This window comes from Chionomys nivalis, chromosome 12, assembly GCF_950005125.1.
Source record: "Chionomys nivalis chromosome 12, mChiNiv1.1, whole genome shotgun sequence".
NCBI lineage: Eukaryota > Metazoa > Chordata > Mammalia > Rodentia > Cricetidae > Chionomys > Chionomys nivalis.
The window spans coordinates 13,214,626-13,233,724 of NC_080097.1; positions in this window are offsets into that span (position 1 = coordinate 13,214,626).

Below are 19,099 nucleotides of genomic sequence, written 5' to 3' on the forward strand. Positions count from 1 at the left end.
TACTTTCCATTTAGTTATTTTCAGTTGGAGGGCATATGCTTTTATAATACATATGTGGAGTTCAGGCCTGCTTGTAGCTGTTCATTTCTTCCACCTGTGTGTAGCCAGATTTGAACTCTCTTCATCAAGCTAGGAGGCAGGCACAACTATACAATGAGCCACGCTGACAACCTATATCCTCTCTCTTTTGAAGTTATGCTATAACATTGACTTATTCTTGTAAATTATTCCACTGACTGAAAATTTATCTTTATTGATTATAACCAAAAAGGAGAAAATACTAAGTCATCATTAAGAAACTCTTAAAAATACTTGAAAGATCAAATATGTATTTTATTGTCCTGTATCCTGAATTGCCAAACTTTTTAAAAGTATTTATTACAGTATTTATTACTGTTTTTGAAAAGATGAAGATATTAGATCAAATCTCACGTTTTGAAGTTCTTTGAGATTTATGGTTATTGCATTTTAAATTCATCATTGTTATACCAAAACATAGCGTTCCTTTGATTCACTTGATTCATAGAGTCCCAAGAATCTCAAACTTAAATTGAAAAAATGGAGCTCAGAAATTTCATACCAATAAATGTTTTGAAATAAACAATCTTATCAATAAGGATTCTAAGCAATTTGCAGAGTGATTTGATCACGTTCTCCTTTTCAAAAATTAGAGTACCAAACATTCAATACTACATAGTGTTTGATCATTTCATGTCATTAACTTTCTGCAAGCAAATGTTGAGATTTCAGTTTTCTGGAACTTAATTTAAAAGGTATTTATTTGAGAAAACACTGAATGTTCTTTTGTATTAACCTTATTTCTAAGTTTTAGAAAAATGCACTATAAAGCAATGTAGTTATTATAGATATTTTTTAAAGGCTTTGTGTATTGAGAAAGTACACCTACAACCCAAAGTGTAATAATGTTCTGTCTTTTGATAGAGCTAAATGCAGCAGCATACAATTGTGCATAGAAATAGGAACAGGGCTGATCCTGCTGGTTTGAAACTGTCTCACTTGTGTCAATAAACAGACAAATGCTCCCCTAAATTAAATCCCACCCATTGTTTTTCTCTTACTCATTAATGACATTGTAGGGAAAGAACAGAGCTATTAAAAGATGATGGGTGAATGTGATAGAAAGAATCGTTTGCTTTGGTGCATACACAGGCATTGCTCACCCATACCCTGATACATAGCCAGAGACGACATGCTTGTTTATCTCTTTCGTTTGTAAAAATTGATTTTGGAATGTGTATTTATAAAAACAGACCCATTTAAAACCTAATTTTAAATGTTACATGTGCAATTTTATTTTAAAATTATGGCTAGTAAAAATCATTAACACAGGTTTGTATCACTTTAAACAGTAATAAAGAAGTTAAAGGAGGGTTAGGGTTAAAATTAACTTGTTCACTGTTTGTCTCACATGTCTAAAGACTTGCATTTAAAACAATATCTTAAAATAGAAAAATAAGCAATGGAATAGTTTAAATTCAGACAAAAATTATTATTAGTATTTAATATTTATTATATGATATAGAATATAGATGCAATATTAAATTGACAAATGGAAGTTTTTCATAAGTAAAATAAATAATTATAAATAATTTAATGTATTTACTGAAAACATTGTAAATATTTAGATTATCATACATTCAGAGCACTTTTCCTATCATCGACATATACCCATAAGCAATGGCAGACTAATAATTTTTTCTTCAGCCTTACCTTTGAAGAAAATTTACTATTACTCTGCTTTTGGTCTGTGTAATATAGTAATCATTTTGTTCTTACTGAGGTAGCCTTTCTCATTGTAAACATTTTTGCTCTTTACACTAAATGAATCAATGCCTTACTAATCAATTGTTTGTAATTATTCAACCCACATTGTTCCAAAATGTTCTTTCAAATATCACATTGCTAACATGGATATGATTCCACTGAGTCACTAAATGACGGATTCCCTAAAACAACAGATAGAGTCAATGTACACAGTGTAACAGTAGCAATCTGCTTCATTCACTTTGTAATTACCATCTGTTTGTACTGATGAGGTAGAATCTGCCAGTGTCATATCAACGACACCAAGGGGAAGTTTATAATTAGTAATACTGTAAGTGGCAGATCATTATTATCATTACATTACACTTGCATTCTCAGTGGCTTTTAAATGTGGTAAATTGCAGATTTGAGCATAATCAATGCTCCATTAGGATATTTTAATTCAAATTAATTGCTCAGAGATTATTTTCTCTTAAAATTTTATCAACTGTTTACATTTACATATGCAGAAACTCATGACTACCTGATAATAATGTTATTATTAATTAAATTGATGAGTTATGTAAATTTCACTATGATTCATCAGATTATGTCTTACAAAGCAAGTAATGACAGTAGTGAGCACTTAGTGTCAAAATTTCATGGATTAAAAATACTTAAAATATGAGGTAACCCAGTCCCAGAAAGAGAATTATCACATGTACTCACTCATAAATGGTTTTTAAACATAAATCAAAGAAAACCAGCCCACAAATCACAATCCCAGAGAAACTAGACAACAATGAGGATCCTAAGAGAGACATACATAGATCTAATCTACATGGGAAGTAGAAAAAGACAAGATCTCCTGAGTGAATTGGGAGCATAGAGACCTTGGGAGAGGGTTAAAGGGGAGGAGAGAGGCAGGGAGGGAAACAGAGAAAAATCTAGAGCTCAATAAAAATCAATAAAAATTATCCTAAAATATACTTAAAATAGAGTTATAAAGCATGAAATAAAGAACATCTCCTTTTAATAGAGATTCAGGGGTATCTTCCTAAAGTTTCTTGATATGAATATTTTCACGAATAATAAGATAATCATATCACAAAGATATCATAAAGATAATCATATATAATTTTATGACAGTTTGCCAAATATCTAATGTCAATCTGCTCTGTCAATTTTAAGTTTAGGTACAATGAGGAAATATATGTGAGATAATATTTATAGTTTTTAGATTAAGTACAATTAAAATATGCATATTGAAAAGGCCACACATAAACAGAATCATTGGGGTCTACTAACACTTATGTAATATAATCTTTTATGTATTCATATATTTTTGAGGATGGCTTATGGGTGGTCCAGGGTTTAACACAAGAAGGGGGATGTTGTTATACTAAATATAAAACATGTGCAGGGGCTGGAGAGATGGCTCAGAGGTTAAGAGCACTGACTGCTCTTCCAGAGGTCCTGAGTTCAATTCCCAGCAACCACATGGTTGCTCACAGTCATCTATAATGAGATCTGGTGCCCTCTTCTGGCATGCAAACATACATGGAAGGAATGTTGTAAACATAATAAATAATAAATCTAAATAAAATAAGATAAAACATGTGCAATATAGTTTGAGATTGAGTGTAACAAAGACTGTGAAACTGAGGCACTTACAGAATAGTATATATGTTGTGTTGAAGAAATGGTAGCAGTAGGAATGTTACAGCAATACTAATAAGGTTTCAGTATCAAAGAAAAACATATATCCTCTAATAAAGAGAGTATTTGTAGATATACACATATTGGAGTTCTTTTAACAACAACTCCTAAAGAAATAGCAAGAATGTAACTCGAGACTGGAAGCAATAATATCCTTTTGATATATGATGATAGAAATCTTTTTTGTATTCAGGGATTTTAACTCCCAAACACGTATACACGATGTGATCGTATTTGGTAACATATCTCTGCAGATGCAACCAGATATAAAAAGGAAGTCAGAGTAGGAAATGGAGTATTTTTAATACATCATAACTCTTGCTTTATACAATGGTTGGCTGCATAATGAGGAAACTCAGAAAACAAGATCTAAATATCTTGATTCTAGCCTTAATTCTTTGAATGCTTTATAATTTAATCATATTTTTTTTCCAAAAGAGTCACAGTTACATCTGTAGATTGCTTCTGCTCTTAGTATCTAGCATGTCCTAAAGCTTTCTGTTATTCTTTTTAGTTGAAAGACCTCAAAATTTATGAGAGTCTCATGTTAATACCCCGAAGACAGGGATCAATAGGCAGTGCTCTTACCCCCAACTCAAGAGGAGGTTATTTCTGTAGGGTACAATACCTCTACTGGTCTCCACCATGAACCACCATTTTTTTTTAAATCAAGTAGACATTTCTTCTTTTGACCAAATCCCTTTTATTATTTATGTTCCATGACCTGGGAGGGAAGAAAAGTACTTGAGTATGATGAACATTGACTCGAAATTCTCCTCACAAGATTTCCCCTAAATCTTTCTTTCATAATCATGTCTAGGCCTGTTACTTGTAAATGGGGATGGTTAATGGACAAGTATTTTCAAATAGATGTGTAGTCCATGTTAAATATTATGAGCAGAGAATTGTTCAGAAATTTTTTATCCAAAAGTTTATCTACTTGGTTTTCTAAGATTATGTAAAATTTCCCATTGCCTACTTAAAATAGCATGCTATATCTATCTAACCTATATACAGAAATAAAGAAAGTTGTATGTATGTTTATTCAAAAATATTACTTTAGATATATTAATGATCTCTTCCAATTGGAGGAGGGAATATACATCCCTATATAGATAGATGGAGAAAAAGTACAATAGGAAGCTAAGCAACTGAGAATATAGTGATTCTAAGTAAATGCTTAAGATTATATGATACATGATTATTGGAAGTACATGTTTTCTTCATAAAATTCATTTTTAGAGTTTTATATCATAAAAGGTTGAATGAAGCATGAAAATATGGTTATATATATTCAGAAGTTTTCTAAGGAAAAACATCAGACGGTGATGTATTTGTGGCTTTTGCAATTTCATCCACATGAAAAGATATGCAAGTAAAACTGAGTTTCGGGATACAGCAATGTCAGTGATGGTGGCCAACTGTGTGAGAAATGACAGATAATGACAGAGAAAGTGATGGCAATTTACAGGACACCAGTTAAAGCATATTGGCTCTCTCCTGCTGAATGGGAGCATGATTCTGTGACGTTCATACAAAAGAGCTAAGGAGTATTAAGAACTCACCATGGTACAAGCTAGCAGAAACCTGAGCTGAGTGTTCCAGACATCTCTTAGGGATATAGATCCAGTAGCACTAAGAATACATGAATTCATACACAAAATAAGTGAATAATTTCTGTAAACATTTAACAAAATAGTTTATTTAAAATATATATTAAAGAACAGGAATTGCAGTTTTAACATAAAAGGAAATACAAGAAGAGAAATAAACTTGCATTACTGCTAATATTTACAAGATTCCAGAAAGAATCATCAAAATAGAGATCAAATTCTAAAGTTCACGAAGTTTTATATCAATATTTATAATCTTTTTTCTTGTAGTTCCAGTAGAGATGGTGGAAAATGAAACAAAGAAACTGCTATCTAATGTTGATGATCATAGTCATACCTAGAGGATTATACCTCAAAATATAGCTGAAGTAAAAGAAAGAATGTTTATTCATAATATATCAGAAATTTGCTGAAGGAAAATAAAGTAGAAGCCAAAATATATTGCATTATTCATAAGATACTTTAGAAAATTAAAATGGAGTCTTATCCAGGCTTAACAATCATTTTATGAAGAAAGAAGATTTCTGTTCACAGACACTCTGACAGCCTGGGCAGGAGTGACTCTACATTGCAGTAGAGACTAACTGGAAGTAAAAGTGTTTCTGCAATATACTTGCATCCAGCTATCACTGCTAAAATACAGTCATGGAGCTTAGTGTATAGTTTAATAAATTAGCATAGTTTATGCAAGAGCTTAAGATCAATCCCAAGTTCAGAACAATGGTAAAGGTTGCGCAATCTCATATAGTTTCTTGATAAACATGGTAAGCTTGTTTCTTAACTTCCCGTGACAAAACACCAGGTTGCTGGAGATTTAAGTTTGCTACCAAACAGTAAAGCTTAGACAAAACTAAATATTACATCTGGGAGACATCAGGTAAATATAAAGAGTTTCCTGAGGACAAAAAAAAGAAAGAAAAATAAAATTATATTTTCAGATGTAAATGTGATCTAAATTTTAACTAGGATACAGAGAATAAAGGAACTACTTTGAAATCTGAAAACCTAAGCTACAGCATTATACTCATATGGTCTTGAGAGGCAAGCATGTGCTGTCATCTCTAGTCCTTTTTATTTCACTAAAAGTTCTTCTTTTGCACTCTGATCAATTACTTCACAGTTCTGTGAAAATTGGGATAGATAAGCTGTGAAACAATAGGCTGTACTTTGTAAATTGTATTTTAATAAAATGCTGATTGGCCAGTAGCCAGGCAGGAAGTATAGGTAGGGCAATGAGAATTCTAGGAAGAGAAAAGTCCTCGTCTGCAGTCATGACACAGCCACAGAAGAAGCAAGATGTGACTGCCCTGCCAAATAAGGTACCGAGCCACGTGCCTAACAGACAAGAATAGTGGGCTAATATAATTTATAAGAGTCAATAAAAAGACTGAGCTACTAGGTCAATTAGTTTATAACTAATATAGACCTCTGTGTGATTACTTTGGGACTTAACAATTGCAGGAACTAGGCAGGACAGAAAATTCTGTCAACAGAGAAAACCTTAGTCATCAAATGCCTCCCACATGGACAATTGTCCACATAAAGCCTGAGAAAGCTTGGGAAGTCATTCTAGACAGAAAAGTATAGGGTTAAGCATGGCTTATTGATAGCATCATTTTCTCATATGTGTTCTGCTTGCTAGAGGCAAGAGATCTCATTTAAGAGACGTTTTCTGACTCAGCATTAGCTGCAAAACCCTGCAGCTCTTTTAAAAGACCTGCCTGGTCTACATAGTGAGTCCTAGCATAGCAAGAGTAACATGGCAATGCTACATCTAAAAATAATAATAATAATAATAAGGTATAAACAGTGTTATCTTTGGCTACACTACCTCATAGTGATAAAGCATGGCTATTTTAGTATATTTTATAAAATAAAAAATGTTTGATGATTTATGTGAATTAACAGTTAATTAAGTTCACATTTTAACATTTTGTGTATAGTTTTATTTAATCTGGAGGAAATCAAGTATTTCACCATGTCTGATTCATCATTTAATGACTTAAGAGCTTATGTAACTTGCTCATGTCCAGTATTATAACCACAATCTAGAATATGCAAGAGTATTCTCACTCAAAGATTTCTACACCACTTGCATTGTTTCTTGTTTTTGGAGACATGGTGGTGTCAGGAATGACATCATCAAAATATTATTTCACTAGATAGAAGCACAAGCATATTGCAAATGCAACCCATATACAAAAGAAGTGACACTGAATAAGTAATTAATCTTCTACCTTAAAACAAGCAAATAGAACAATGTGGCATTAGGTAATTAATAACAATCCACTATAAGATACATTAGATATCTAAGAGAACTTCACATATTTGGTGGGTTTTAGCATATCCTGACACCCAGTTTAATATTTACATTATTTCTTCTCAAACAAATTATTCATATTTCTTTGGAATGAATGTAAAGTTTATTACAATATTCCATAATTTTCATTTTTGTAAAATATTTATTTCAATCAGTGAAAGTATATTAATATAAAACATGCAATGAAATACTTAGGTATTACAACCTTAAGTCTGTAGAGCATATAAAAATTTACCTATAATAATTAATGATCTCTGCTCTTGAGGTATTTCAAATGTCAAACCAGTTAAGTTCACAAATGTGTGCTTTGTAACCTTATACATCTGAACTTAACTAGAATGAAAATGCATTTCAAAATAAACTTGACTCTTCAAAATATTTTATAATATGACTAATAAAAACACAGAGACAGAAGTGATTTTCAACCCAAAAGCAAGAAAAGCAAAGCAGCCAAGCCACTAGAGAAATCTTATTTCTTCCAAGGTTGGGCAACCGCAGACTAAGCAAGCCTCCCTCTCTTCACATTATAGTGCTGGAATTAAGGGCATATGACTTCTTTGTACTAGAATTAAAGGTGGAGGCCACCACCACCTGGATTTAATTCTGCATAACCCAAGGGGCCTTGAACTCACTGATATCCATCTGACTTTTTTCTCCCAAATCCTGGGATAACAGGTGTGTGTCACCATTTCCTGAACTCTAGTGGCTTTAGATTTGTCTCTGGTCTCCAGGCAAGATTTCTTATCAAAATACAAATGATACATCATTACAATATTTTAAGTAATTATCCTTTTTCTGCATGAGTCTTTTTTCATCTTAGCTTTATGGTAACAGACAGCTTTTCTTACTCTGATATTTTTATTGCAAATAAAGAACACAACTCAGGGATGGAAAACTGAAAGAAACTCACGTGCTAAGGTATACAGAAAGTGCAAATGGTCCTTGTTCTTCTCTAACATATCACCCTCCTGTTAACTCGATGTAGTCACCAACAAGGAAATTTTCAGAGGTTCATCATCTAGAAAATTTTAGATAGGTTTTTTTTTACATCAGTCATTAGGCCTAAACTCAATTTCTAGAACACTTTCCCAATTTTTGAAGGTGCCTGGTAGGAGATGGAAAAATTCAAACAATTTAGATTTGACCAATTTTCTGTTTACCAAGTCTTGAGATTATAATTACAAAATTTCACTCTTCCCTTTCTTCCCTCCAAACCTTCCCTTATATCTATTCCAGTTCTGTCTAAAATTCATGACCTCTTACCATTGCTGTGTAAAACATAAATGTATATGCATATGTAGATAATTTCCTAAATATATCTTTGTCATCCTGTATAGTTGCTTGCATGTAAGTTTTCAAGAATAACCGTTTGATATTAGCTAACCACTTGGTCAACTTTTCCCCAGGGTTACTGTTTCTCCTTCTCTTAACATTCCTTAGTACCTGTAACCCCTAGTGTGGGGTGGAGAACACATAGGACTTTTTCTTGTGCATTATGCCATGCTTGTTGGTTCCTTCCTCCATCACCTTATGTTTTTGCAGTCATGTTGGTGATAAATTATGCATGTAGCTTCTGATATTAGTAGGAGATTCAATTTTGTAATATTTTGCCTCTATAGTCTTTCTGCTTCCTCTTCTGCACTTGGTGTCTGAGCATTAGATGTGGTAGTGCTAGACTCCATAATTCTGCATTTGGATCAACTTTCATTTTATGTAATGGTCAAACTAAAGATGACTATGTTTACTTTGGACATGTAATTTGAGTACTTGGGGCTGAGTCAAAAGAATTGCCACAGGTTCAAGGTTAATATTTTTATAAGGTCAGTATGGCTTGATACTTAACTTTGAAACCAAAACAAATGAACAAACAAAAATGAAACAACCATAAATGTCTTTGTCTTTTTTTAATCTTATACAAACTTTTTCTACAAGCCCTTCCTCAATATTTTCTGTCATATTTAAGAATTGACTTACTTCTAAATGACCATTTCTTATCATGCTACTAAAAGGAGGATCATTTATTCAACTTTTTTATAACAGTCCCCACATTTGAGCATAGACTAATGTGTATTTTTATATAGACATCCATTCTATTTTTTATTGATTTTATTGAACTCTAAATTTTTCTATGCTCACCTCCCTGCTTCTCCCCTCCCCTTCAACACTCTCCCAAGGTCCCCATGCTCCCAACTCACCCAGGATATTTTGTCTTTTTCTACTGCCCATGTAGATTAGATCTATGTATGTGTCTCTTAGGGTCCTCATTGTTTAGACATCCATTCTTTTCCAGTTCCTGGTACAATGTAGATATTAATAAAATAATGGCTTTCCTCTGGCTTTTTTGTCCTTTCATTGTCCCTTTCATAATATTATTCCTTAAATTTTACCTTTCATAAAAGGAATTAAACAATATCCTTTGGAATGGTAAGTGAAAGAAACCTGTTTTCTGCATTCAGTAGAAAATATAAGCTCTCATGTTTGCAGAGATGGCTCAGCATTTAAAAACTTGTTTTGTTCTCTCTGAGAGCCAAAGTTTGATTGCCAGCACCCATGGTTAGATACTCAAAGACCACTATAACTCCATCCCTAGAAGGGAATGATATACCCTGCATCCTTCAGCATAATCACTTATGAGAAAACTCTTTTAATAAAACATCATAAATATATTTCTTACATTAAATAGTTCTTATTTATCTGGTTCAAGGAGATGTCCCATTCAGGTTACATATCTGCTATTGCAGGATCATAACTGGGGTTCTCCTTGTTGATTCCTGGTTGATTTTTTGTTGATTCCTTCTTGATTCTCCTGTAAAAGAGACTGCTCATTCATTTCTTGCCCACCCAGACCCGATTAATAATACAGATACTATATAGAGACTACCCTGCTTGGCCTATTAGCTCAAGCTTCTTATTGGCTAGCTCTTACATCTTAAATTAATCCATTTCTATTAGTCTGTGTGTTGCCACAAGGCTGTAGCTAACCAGAAAGGTTCCAGGGCTTCTGTCTCCTTCAGTAGCTATATGTCATCTCCTTGATTCTGCCTACTCTCTCTCTATATCTCTCCCAGCCTGGCTGTATTCTGTCCTGCCATAAGCTGAAGTAGCTTCTTTATTAACCATTGGTAATAAAACATATTCACAACATACAGAGGGGGATCCCACATCAAGATACCCTTGCACAAGGTTTATACCTAATCCTGAACTGTACCTCTGTTCCAGTAGTCTATCTCAATACTCTCCAGTTCTGCTCCTCCAAAACCTGGTGACTCAGGTTCCCATCCTCTCCTACCCTTAGTCTGGGTCTTGTGGTAGATTGATTGCCATGTTTCTGAGAAATACCCACATTGACATCCAAAATTGTTGCATGAATTTGCACTCTCACCATCAATGGAGAACTGTTCTTCTTACTCCATATTCTCACCAGCGTGAGTTGTCCCTTTTGATCTTAGCCAGTCTAACAGTTATAACAGGGAATCTCAGAGTTGTTCATATTTTAATTTTTCTAATGGCTAAGGATGTTCAGCATCTCCTTAATTGTTTCTTGGACATTTGAGATTCTTCTGTTGAGAATTCTGTTTAGATCTCTACTCAGTTTTTTAAACTGTAATATTTGACTTACTGATATCAGTTTTTGAGTTCTTCTTGTCTAGCCTCAATACATGAAGAGTTGATTAGTCTTATTGCAACCTTGTAAACCATATTTTGTTAATCCACTCAGGGGATATTACCCTTTTCAAACAAAAAGAGGAGAGAGTGGTTTACAGGGTGGTGATTATTAGCCAAAAAATGTTCAAAAAATGGGGAAATTGATTTGAATGCTCCCATTAACATTTACAGATATTAACTTAAACAGAAAAATTTCCCAGTATTCTTTTGCCTTTTAAAATTATGACACCAGTGACTACCATTTGAGTACAAAAGTCAGCTGTCACTGCTGATCTTAGACTTTGTTAGGACTAATATGATTCACATATCAAGAGACAAATATCTCCATGACACAGTTACTGATGGAGTTATTCACTCCAGTTTGACAGAGGTGAGAAATGTTTGCCATCATAATGAAATAGAGATACAGGATTATCCGCTTTGTGAAGAGCACAAGTAGCTTGTATAGCTCTGACATTTATGAGGAATAAACCCAGGAACTTCTGAGTTCATTCTTTACAAGCTTTCTTGCTGTTTGCAGATCCTTCAGAATTTGAAATGATCAGATCATGCTGGGAATTGATGCTGTAAATCGATGAAAGACAACAGAACTAGAAAACCCAGAAGACAAAAAATTCTTCTGCCTCACGTCAACCACACAATTCCACATTTACAAATGAACTTTTCACAGCATATTTGACCGTTAAGGACACTGTGATCTGACATAATCAAAGTAAGGTATTTACTCACAGACACCTCATTTGGAGAAAAGAAAGAAAATATTATAAAGCTATATACTACATAGATCTATTTTCTTTGTATTCATTGCCTTTGTGAATTTATATTCTTCACAGTCTATTGCTGCCTTTTATTTTCTATGGCCTTGTATTACAAATGCAGCCAAGGAGAAGCAGGTACAAATGATTGTTCTTGCAGAGATGTCAATACAAAGTGACAAAAAAATAAACTAAAAATTCCCTTAGCATAGCTGCTAGTATATATGTATACTCACATAACTGACTTAAAAATAACTGATAAAATTAAAAAAATAACGTATTTCTAATACACTAATGTGTAGTACTAGTAAATTATATTTTTTCCTAAAAAAAAATTATTTTGTCCTTAAAACAGTACCAGTGCCATAAAACATTTGCTAAGGTGATAATATTGTATCTGTAAGCTAATGGTAAGAATTATTTCTTTTATGTTTTCAGATATAGTGAAACCATAATACTGCTTCTATATGTATTACTCCTTTTATTGAAAGATTTTCTCATACAATACATCCAGATTTTGGGTTCTCCCCTTCTTATATTTATTGTTCCTTTTCAATTTTCCATCAATACATATCTACTCTGCTCTGTCTTTAATTAGAAAACGGACTTCACAGAAAAAATATTAAAATGAAATAAAATATATTAGGATAAATTGCCGACTAAGACATCTGATTTTTACAAACCAAACAGAAAGGGAAAAAACAATAGAAGGCACAAGAAACATAGACTCATTTATGATCATATTGAAGAATCCCATAAAAGACATTAAACTGAAAGCCATAATATATACACAGAGAACCCGCTACAGATCCATACAGGCCTTGAACATGCTGACTCAGTTTCTGCTAGCTCATATGCATGCTGATTTAGGGGGCATTGTTTTCTTGTTATATTCTATCCCCTCTTTCTGACTACTCTTCCACAGTGATCCATGAGCCCTTTGGGGAGCAATTGCTTAGAAACATCTAATTTAGGACTGAGTATTCTAAAGTCTTTCTATATACATAATACCTGGGTGTAGGTCACTGTATTTTTTTCCATCTGCTGCATGAGGAAGCTTTTTTGATGATTATTAAATAAGGCCCTGCTATGTGAGTGTCATAGTTAGAATTTTTATTGTGTGAAGAGACACCATAACCACAGCAACTCTTATAAAGGAAAATATTTAATTGTGTGAAATTCAGTGTCTCATTATCATCATGATGGAAAATGGCACAGTGCAAGCTGACACAGTGCTGGAGAGGCAGCTAGAGTTCCATTCTCATACAGGAAAAAGGAAGTATCGAAGACATTGTGTCTGGCTTTAGGTCAAGTCAGCCTCCACAGTGTTTCTCCAACAAGGTCACACCCACTCAGACAAAGTCACATTTCCTAAATGTACCTCTCCCCTTGGGAGTCTTTTCTTTCAAACCACCACAATGAGCATAACAGAATATCATTAAAAGTTATTTATTGTTACATTGTTACATGTGTTTTTAAGAACAGTAGTATTTGGTTTTATTCTCTGTCTCTCTGCCAATGGTTCTCACCTTTCCTAATGCTATGTTGTGGTAACCCCTTACCATAAAGTTATTTATGCTGATTACTTCATAACTGAAATTTTGTTGTTGTTATGAATTGTAATGTAAATATTTTTACAGACAGATTTTTGCCAAATGGTTTCCTACACACAGGCTGAGAAGTACTGCCTTGTAGTCTCAAGGTCTTGGTCACCCATCCAGTGTTTGCTATGAGTTCCATCTATTAGACTGGAACTTAAGTCAAATCAGATATTACTTGGTTACTTCTACAATCATTTTATTTATTTATTTATTATTTATCAAAAATTTCCACCTCTTCCCCTCCTCCCATCTCCCTCCTACTCCTTCCTCTCCCGCTCCCTCTCCAGTCCTAAGAGCAGTCAGGGTTCCCTGCCCTGTGGGAAGTCCAAGGTCCTCCCCCCTCCATCCAGGTCTAGAAAGGTGAGCATCCAAACAGACTAGTCTCCCACAAGGCCAGTCCATGAAGTAGAATCAAAACTCAGTGCCATTGTCCTTGGCTTCTGAGTCAGCCCTCATTGTCAGCCACATTCAGAGAGTCCAGTTTGATCACATGCTCCATCAGTCCCAGTCCAGCCGGCCTTGGTGAGCTCCCATTAGATCAGTCCCATTGTCTCAGTGGGTGGACACACCCCTCGCGGTCCTGACTTCCTTGCTCATGTTCTCCCTCCTTCTGCTCCTCATTTGGACCTGGGGAGCTCAGTCCAGTGCTCCAATGTGAGTCTCTGTCTCTATCTCCATCCATCGCCTGATGAAGGTTCTATGGTGATATGCAAGATATTCATCAGTGTGGTTATAGGTTAAGGCCAGTACAGGCATCCTCTCCTCTGCTGTCCATGGAAATCCCCTTGGACACCTGGGAACCCCTCTAGAGCCAAGACTCTAGCCAACCCTAAAATGGCTTCCTTGGTTAGGATAACCTCTTCCCTGCTCCCATATCCACCCTTCCCAGATCTCAATTATAGTGGTTATATTTACATTTATATAATATCTGTTAAAATGAAAGATGTAATACTATGCATCTTTTATTAAAGTGAATCATATTTGTTATACTTATAAAATTTTCTAATTATTAAGGGGAACCATCTAAAATAACTATATTTTTCTTCAGGGTAAACTGCAATATGTTTTCACACTTACTTTTAGCACAAAATTTATAATAACATATTTCACAGAAAGTTTGTATGTACCTTTTATTAATTTTACAATATCAAGTTTGTTCTGGGAAAAAGTAACAACAAATATAATTAATATATTTATTAATATATTAATTAATGCTGCTAATAGTAAATTAGAATTTTAAATGGGGCTATATTGGACACAGATGGATTTAATGTATTAGGGAACATTTATGAAACAAGCACGAAAGATATTTTTTGAGAACTGCTTTGTGTTTCTCATGGATTATTTATGGTAACAATTCAAAGTGTCTCTGTTCCTTTAAGGGCACTGCCTCTTTCATAATATATTCACCAAATTCATTCTGAAACCAGTAGAAGAGAGATATTTTGACTTTCTAAAAGTGCTGAAAGGAAGAGTAATTTGGGAAAACAGTTTGAAAATATAAGAGAAATCCGTGAGCATTTGAGCTAAATCCAGAGATGGGCAAACATATTTTGTAGCTTTCATTTTATGTCTGTTCACATGCTGAGTTGAAAATGAAGATGTGTATTGATCAAACTACTGAATAGAAGAGGGTGCTCAAAACGCCTTTAGGCTGATGCTATGGAGTAATGAATGCTCATGCCTGAAAACACATTATAATGTTTCTGGGCAACCCTTCTGTCACAGAATGTATTTTAGAGTGGCTGTGTCTTAGACTGTTCAGATTTCTCTAACAGCATAAGCTAGAGGGTTCATAAACAACAGAACATTATTTGTCACAGTTGAGGAGTTTGGGAAATTCAAGTTGATGGTATTTGTGATAGACTCAGGCCCAAAAAAGTTCCTGATACATATTCCCTACACAGACCCTAAATGGCTCTTCTCCAAGCTTCAACCCAATAAAAGAATAACACTCTGAAAACAGAACCAGAGCAGGGGAAGAGACACCTTGTCCCTTAGCCTAGAGTCAGGAAAACGTCCCCGAACCCTGAAACCAGGACCAATTAGCACACTAAACCCCCACATTCAGAGGATACTAAAGATATTCACTCTGATCACAAAATTAGAGTAAAAATGTTAAAAGAACCACAAAAAGAAATGCGGTTTGGCTCCAGAATTGGAGCAAACTCTGCCACTGACGCAAAAACATCATTCATGGGGAAAACTTTCCAGTCACTGATCCCCTACAGTCTTGGAATACCTCTCAGGCAGTTACTAGCAGTCCGGAATTCCTCTCAGGCCTTTAAAGCCCCCGTTCATCATAGGAAACAGCCAATCCCAAGCCTGGCCTGGAAGTCTAGAATTATACTCACCCCAGAAGGGAAGAGTCAATCACAAGCCCAGAGACTTGGAATTCCCCAGTCCTCTTCCCCTATATTAAGCCCCTCTGTTCACTGCTTGGAGTCTCTCCTGAGCTGTTCCTGTTGCTACTGCTGATGCTCTTGTTGCTGCTGCTTCTTCGGACAGCTGGAAGAACCTGAGTTAACTTGGGAATGAAGACTCTGTTTTTGCATTGGAGTGGGTCTCCTCTTGGCCATTCGGATTCTGAAATTCAGGCATAACATTTGTACACTTGATATCTGGAAAAGGCCTATTCCTCAAGGATTAGTTTGTCTCATGCTCTCATCTGATGTATTAGGAAGAATGTAAAGTAGAAAGAATGTGTATTTAAAGGAGGATTTATTAGAATGACTTGCATGATAAGATCTAGGTAGCTCAACCATAGTTTCTTCTACAGGAAAGACTGAGAGAACCCTAATGTCTCATTTCATGAGATTGAGGAATTCAGAATTCCTAAACTGGTGCTGAGCCTTGGAAAACTTCTGAAGTCACTGGTCTTCAGTTCACAATACAAGTTTAAAGAAATTAGGTTCAGATACTGTGAAAGGAGTTGCAAAAAAAAAAAAAAGGAGCAGAAGTATAAGCAATAGATAGATAAACTCAGAAACAAGGTAGATGATCTTGACCACATGGAAATGGAAAATAAACTCCCCTGGGAGATGGGAAAGCAACGAGGCATGAAGTAAACCCTTTGCCCTCAAACCTCATTCCATGTTACCAACATCATAAAGTACTGCCCAAATTTTAGAATAGTTTTTCCCACTGGAAAAAAAAGAAAAGAAAAAAAAATTCCATCATGAAGAGGCAGAGATAGGATTTGGTATGATTTACCATCTTAGAAAGGAGCTTTGAATTTTGAGAGAAACAGAATCAATTTTCTCCTAGAAGGTACATCTAGGAAGTAAGCTGCACTTCAGTGGAATTCCACAGACCTAACTCTGGTCAACAGATCAAAGAGCAGTTGAACAGTACAAATGAGTTTATTTTAAATTTTACTTTAAATTTTTTTTTTATTCATTTTACATACCAACAGCAGTTACCCCTCTCTTCCTTCCTCCTGCTTCCCATCATTTCCCCCTATACTCCCCCATTGCTCCTTCGAAGCGATAAGGTGTCTCATGGGGAGTCAACAAAGCATGAAGTTGAGGCAGGACCAAACCCCTCCTCTCTGTATCAAGGCTGAGCAAGACATCCCACCACATTACCTTTTATTACTGATTTCTGTGGAGAAGGAAACATTGGTCTTTTTAGTATAAAAGGAGGGAACAAAGCTGAGAGATTTTTTTGAGGAGTAGCAAATGGCAAGTGAATCTACAAAGATTGGAAAGGCAATAATGAAGATGCTGAGAGAATTCCTTTATAACAATCACAGGTGGCTTATATATTATTTCATTTAAATTTCAGTCAGTTTGAGAACCAATATTTATTGTCAAAACTGTTAAAGAAACAAGCAGGTTTCTTCAGCCCTATTTTGCAAAATCCAGTGCCATATTCATGTTAGCCTCATTCATTAGAGCGCCTACTCAGTACTAACTACTCCACCTGCAAAATATCTCACATTTCAGTTATTTGGGAAGGCAAAATTATTCAGAAAAATAATTTTGTAAATTTTAAAACCTATTTAGACTGGTTTTCGAAGGTCATTTTTTAAAGATTCACATAAATTTATCTGCCAATGAAAAGGAAAACTATTTGAGCAAGACATGAACATGCTTAGCAATAGCCTAATACACACTTTTGTCATTGAAATATCTTCAGTTTTGCATTTCTAGGGAGACTATAAATACAGTCCCCCTACCTCCAATTATGGAATTGAGTGTCGTAGTCCTCAGAAATACTATTTAGCTTTATGGTCATGTGACATCACCATCCAGTTAAGTATATAGAATTTTCAATTTATTTGTATGCTTTGCATGACTAAAAGATAGCTCCTTAATGCAATGAAGCACCTCTGGTTATATAATTTGTGTTGAATTTGATTATACTATTTAATTTATTATTGTGAGTGAAAATTTAAGGAATTAAAAACTATGTTTGAATACTTTTTATCTATTTAAAACTTTTATGTTTTATATTATATGCATTATTACTGATCAATCCAGAGAACATATTTAGGTCATTTTACAATACTGTGTCCATAAATAAATATTCAGAACTCTAATTTTAAAAATATGTGCTTTCCCACTTTCTTAAGAGGAATATCCATTGACTGTATAAAATTCTGACATTAGAAACATATTTGGAAGAAAACTTATACTTAAAATCTGGTCTTACAATCTAAGTCTAAAAATTTACCTCCCTAGATAGAGATTTTTCTTGGTGCAAACTAGATTTTTTTCTAAGTATTATTTAGTAAAATATTGCTTAGGTAGGAAATAATAAAAATATTCAAGAAAGTCCTTAAAATAATATAATCAAAACACAGGGACATCATTATGGGAAAAAAAAGCATCTTCAATAAATAAAGCTTGCTTAACTGGATATATTGAAGTACATAGCATATAGAAGTATATAAAAGAATGTATAATAATTGTGTGATAATACCAATAATACATACTCTAAGATTAACAATTAATAAATGGGGTACCATGAAATGGAAAATCTTCTTTAAGGCACAGGACACCATCAATAGAATAAAACAGCAGCCTAAAGAATGAGAAAATATTTCCACCAACTGCTCATCTGGCAGAGGGCTAATATTTAATATATATGTATCATTTCAAAAAATGGATATCAATAAACCAAATAATTCCATTACAATGGTTTATAATTTAAAAGAGAATTCTCAATAGAAGACTCCCAATAATCACTTAAAAAAATGATCTACATCCTTAGCCATTAGGAAGGAGCAAATCAAAATAACTCTGAGATTCCACCTTACACTAGTCAGAATGGTTAAATTCAAAAACATAAGTGAAAACTCATGCTGGTGAGGGACTGGGGAACACTCCTCCATTGCTGGTGAGAGTGCATACTCATACTGCCACTGTGGAAATAAATATGGAGATTTCTCAGAAAACTGGGAATTGACCTATCTGTGTACTTACCTCTAACATTCTTGAGTATATACCAAAGGACACATGATCCAACCACAAGTACTCTGGTTCAGTTATTTTCATAGCAACTTTGTTTGTTATATCCAAAAACTGGGGAGGAAAAAAGCTAGATGCTCCTCAGCTGAAGAATAGATAGAGAAAATGGGGTACATTTACAAAATGGAGTATTTCTTAACTGTTAAAAAAAATTCAGGTAAATAAATGGAACTAGAAAAGATCACTT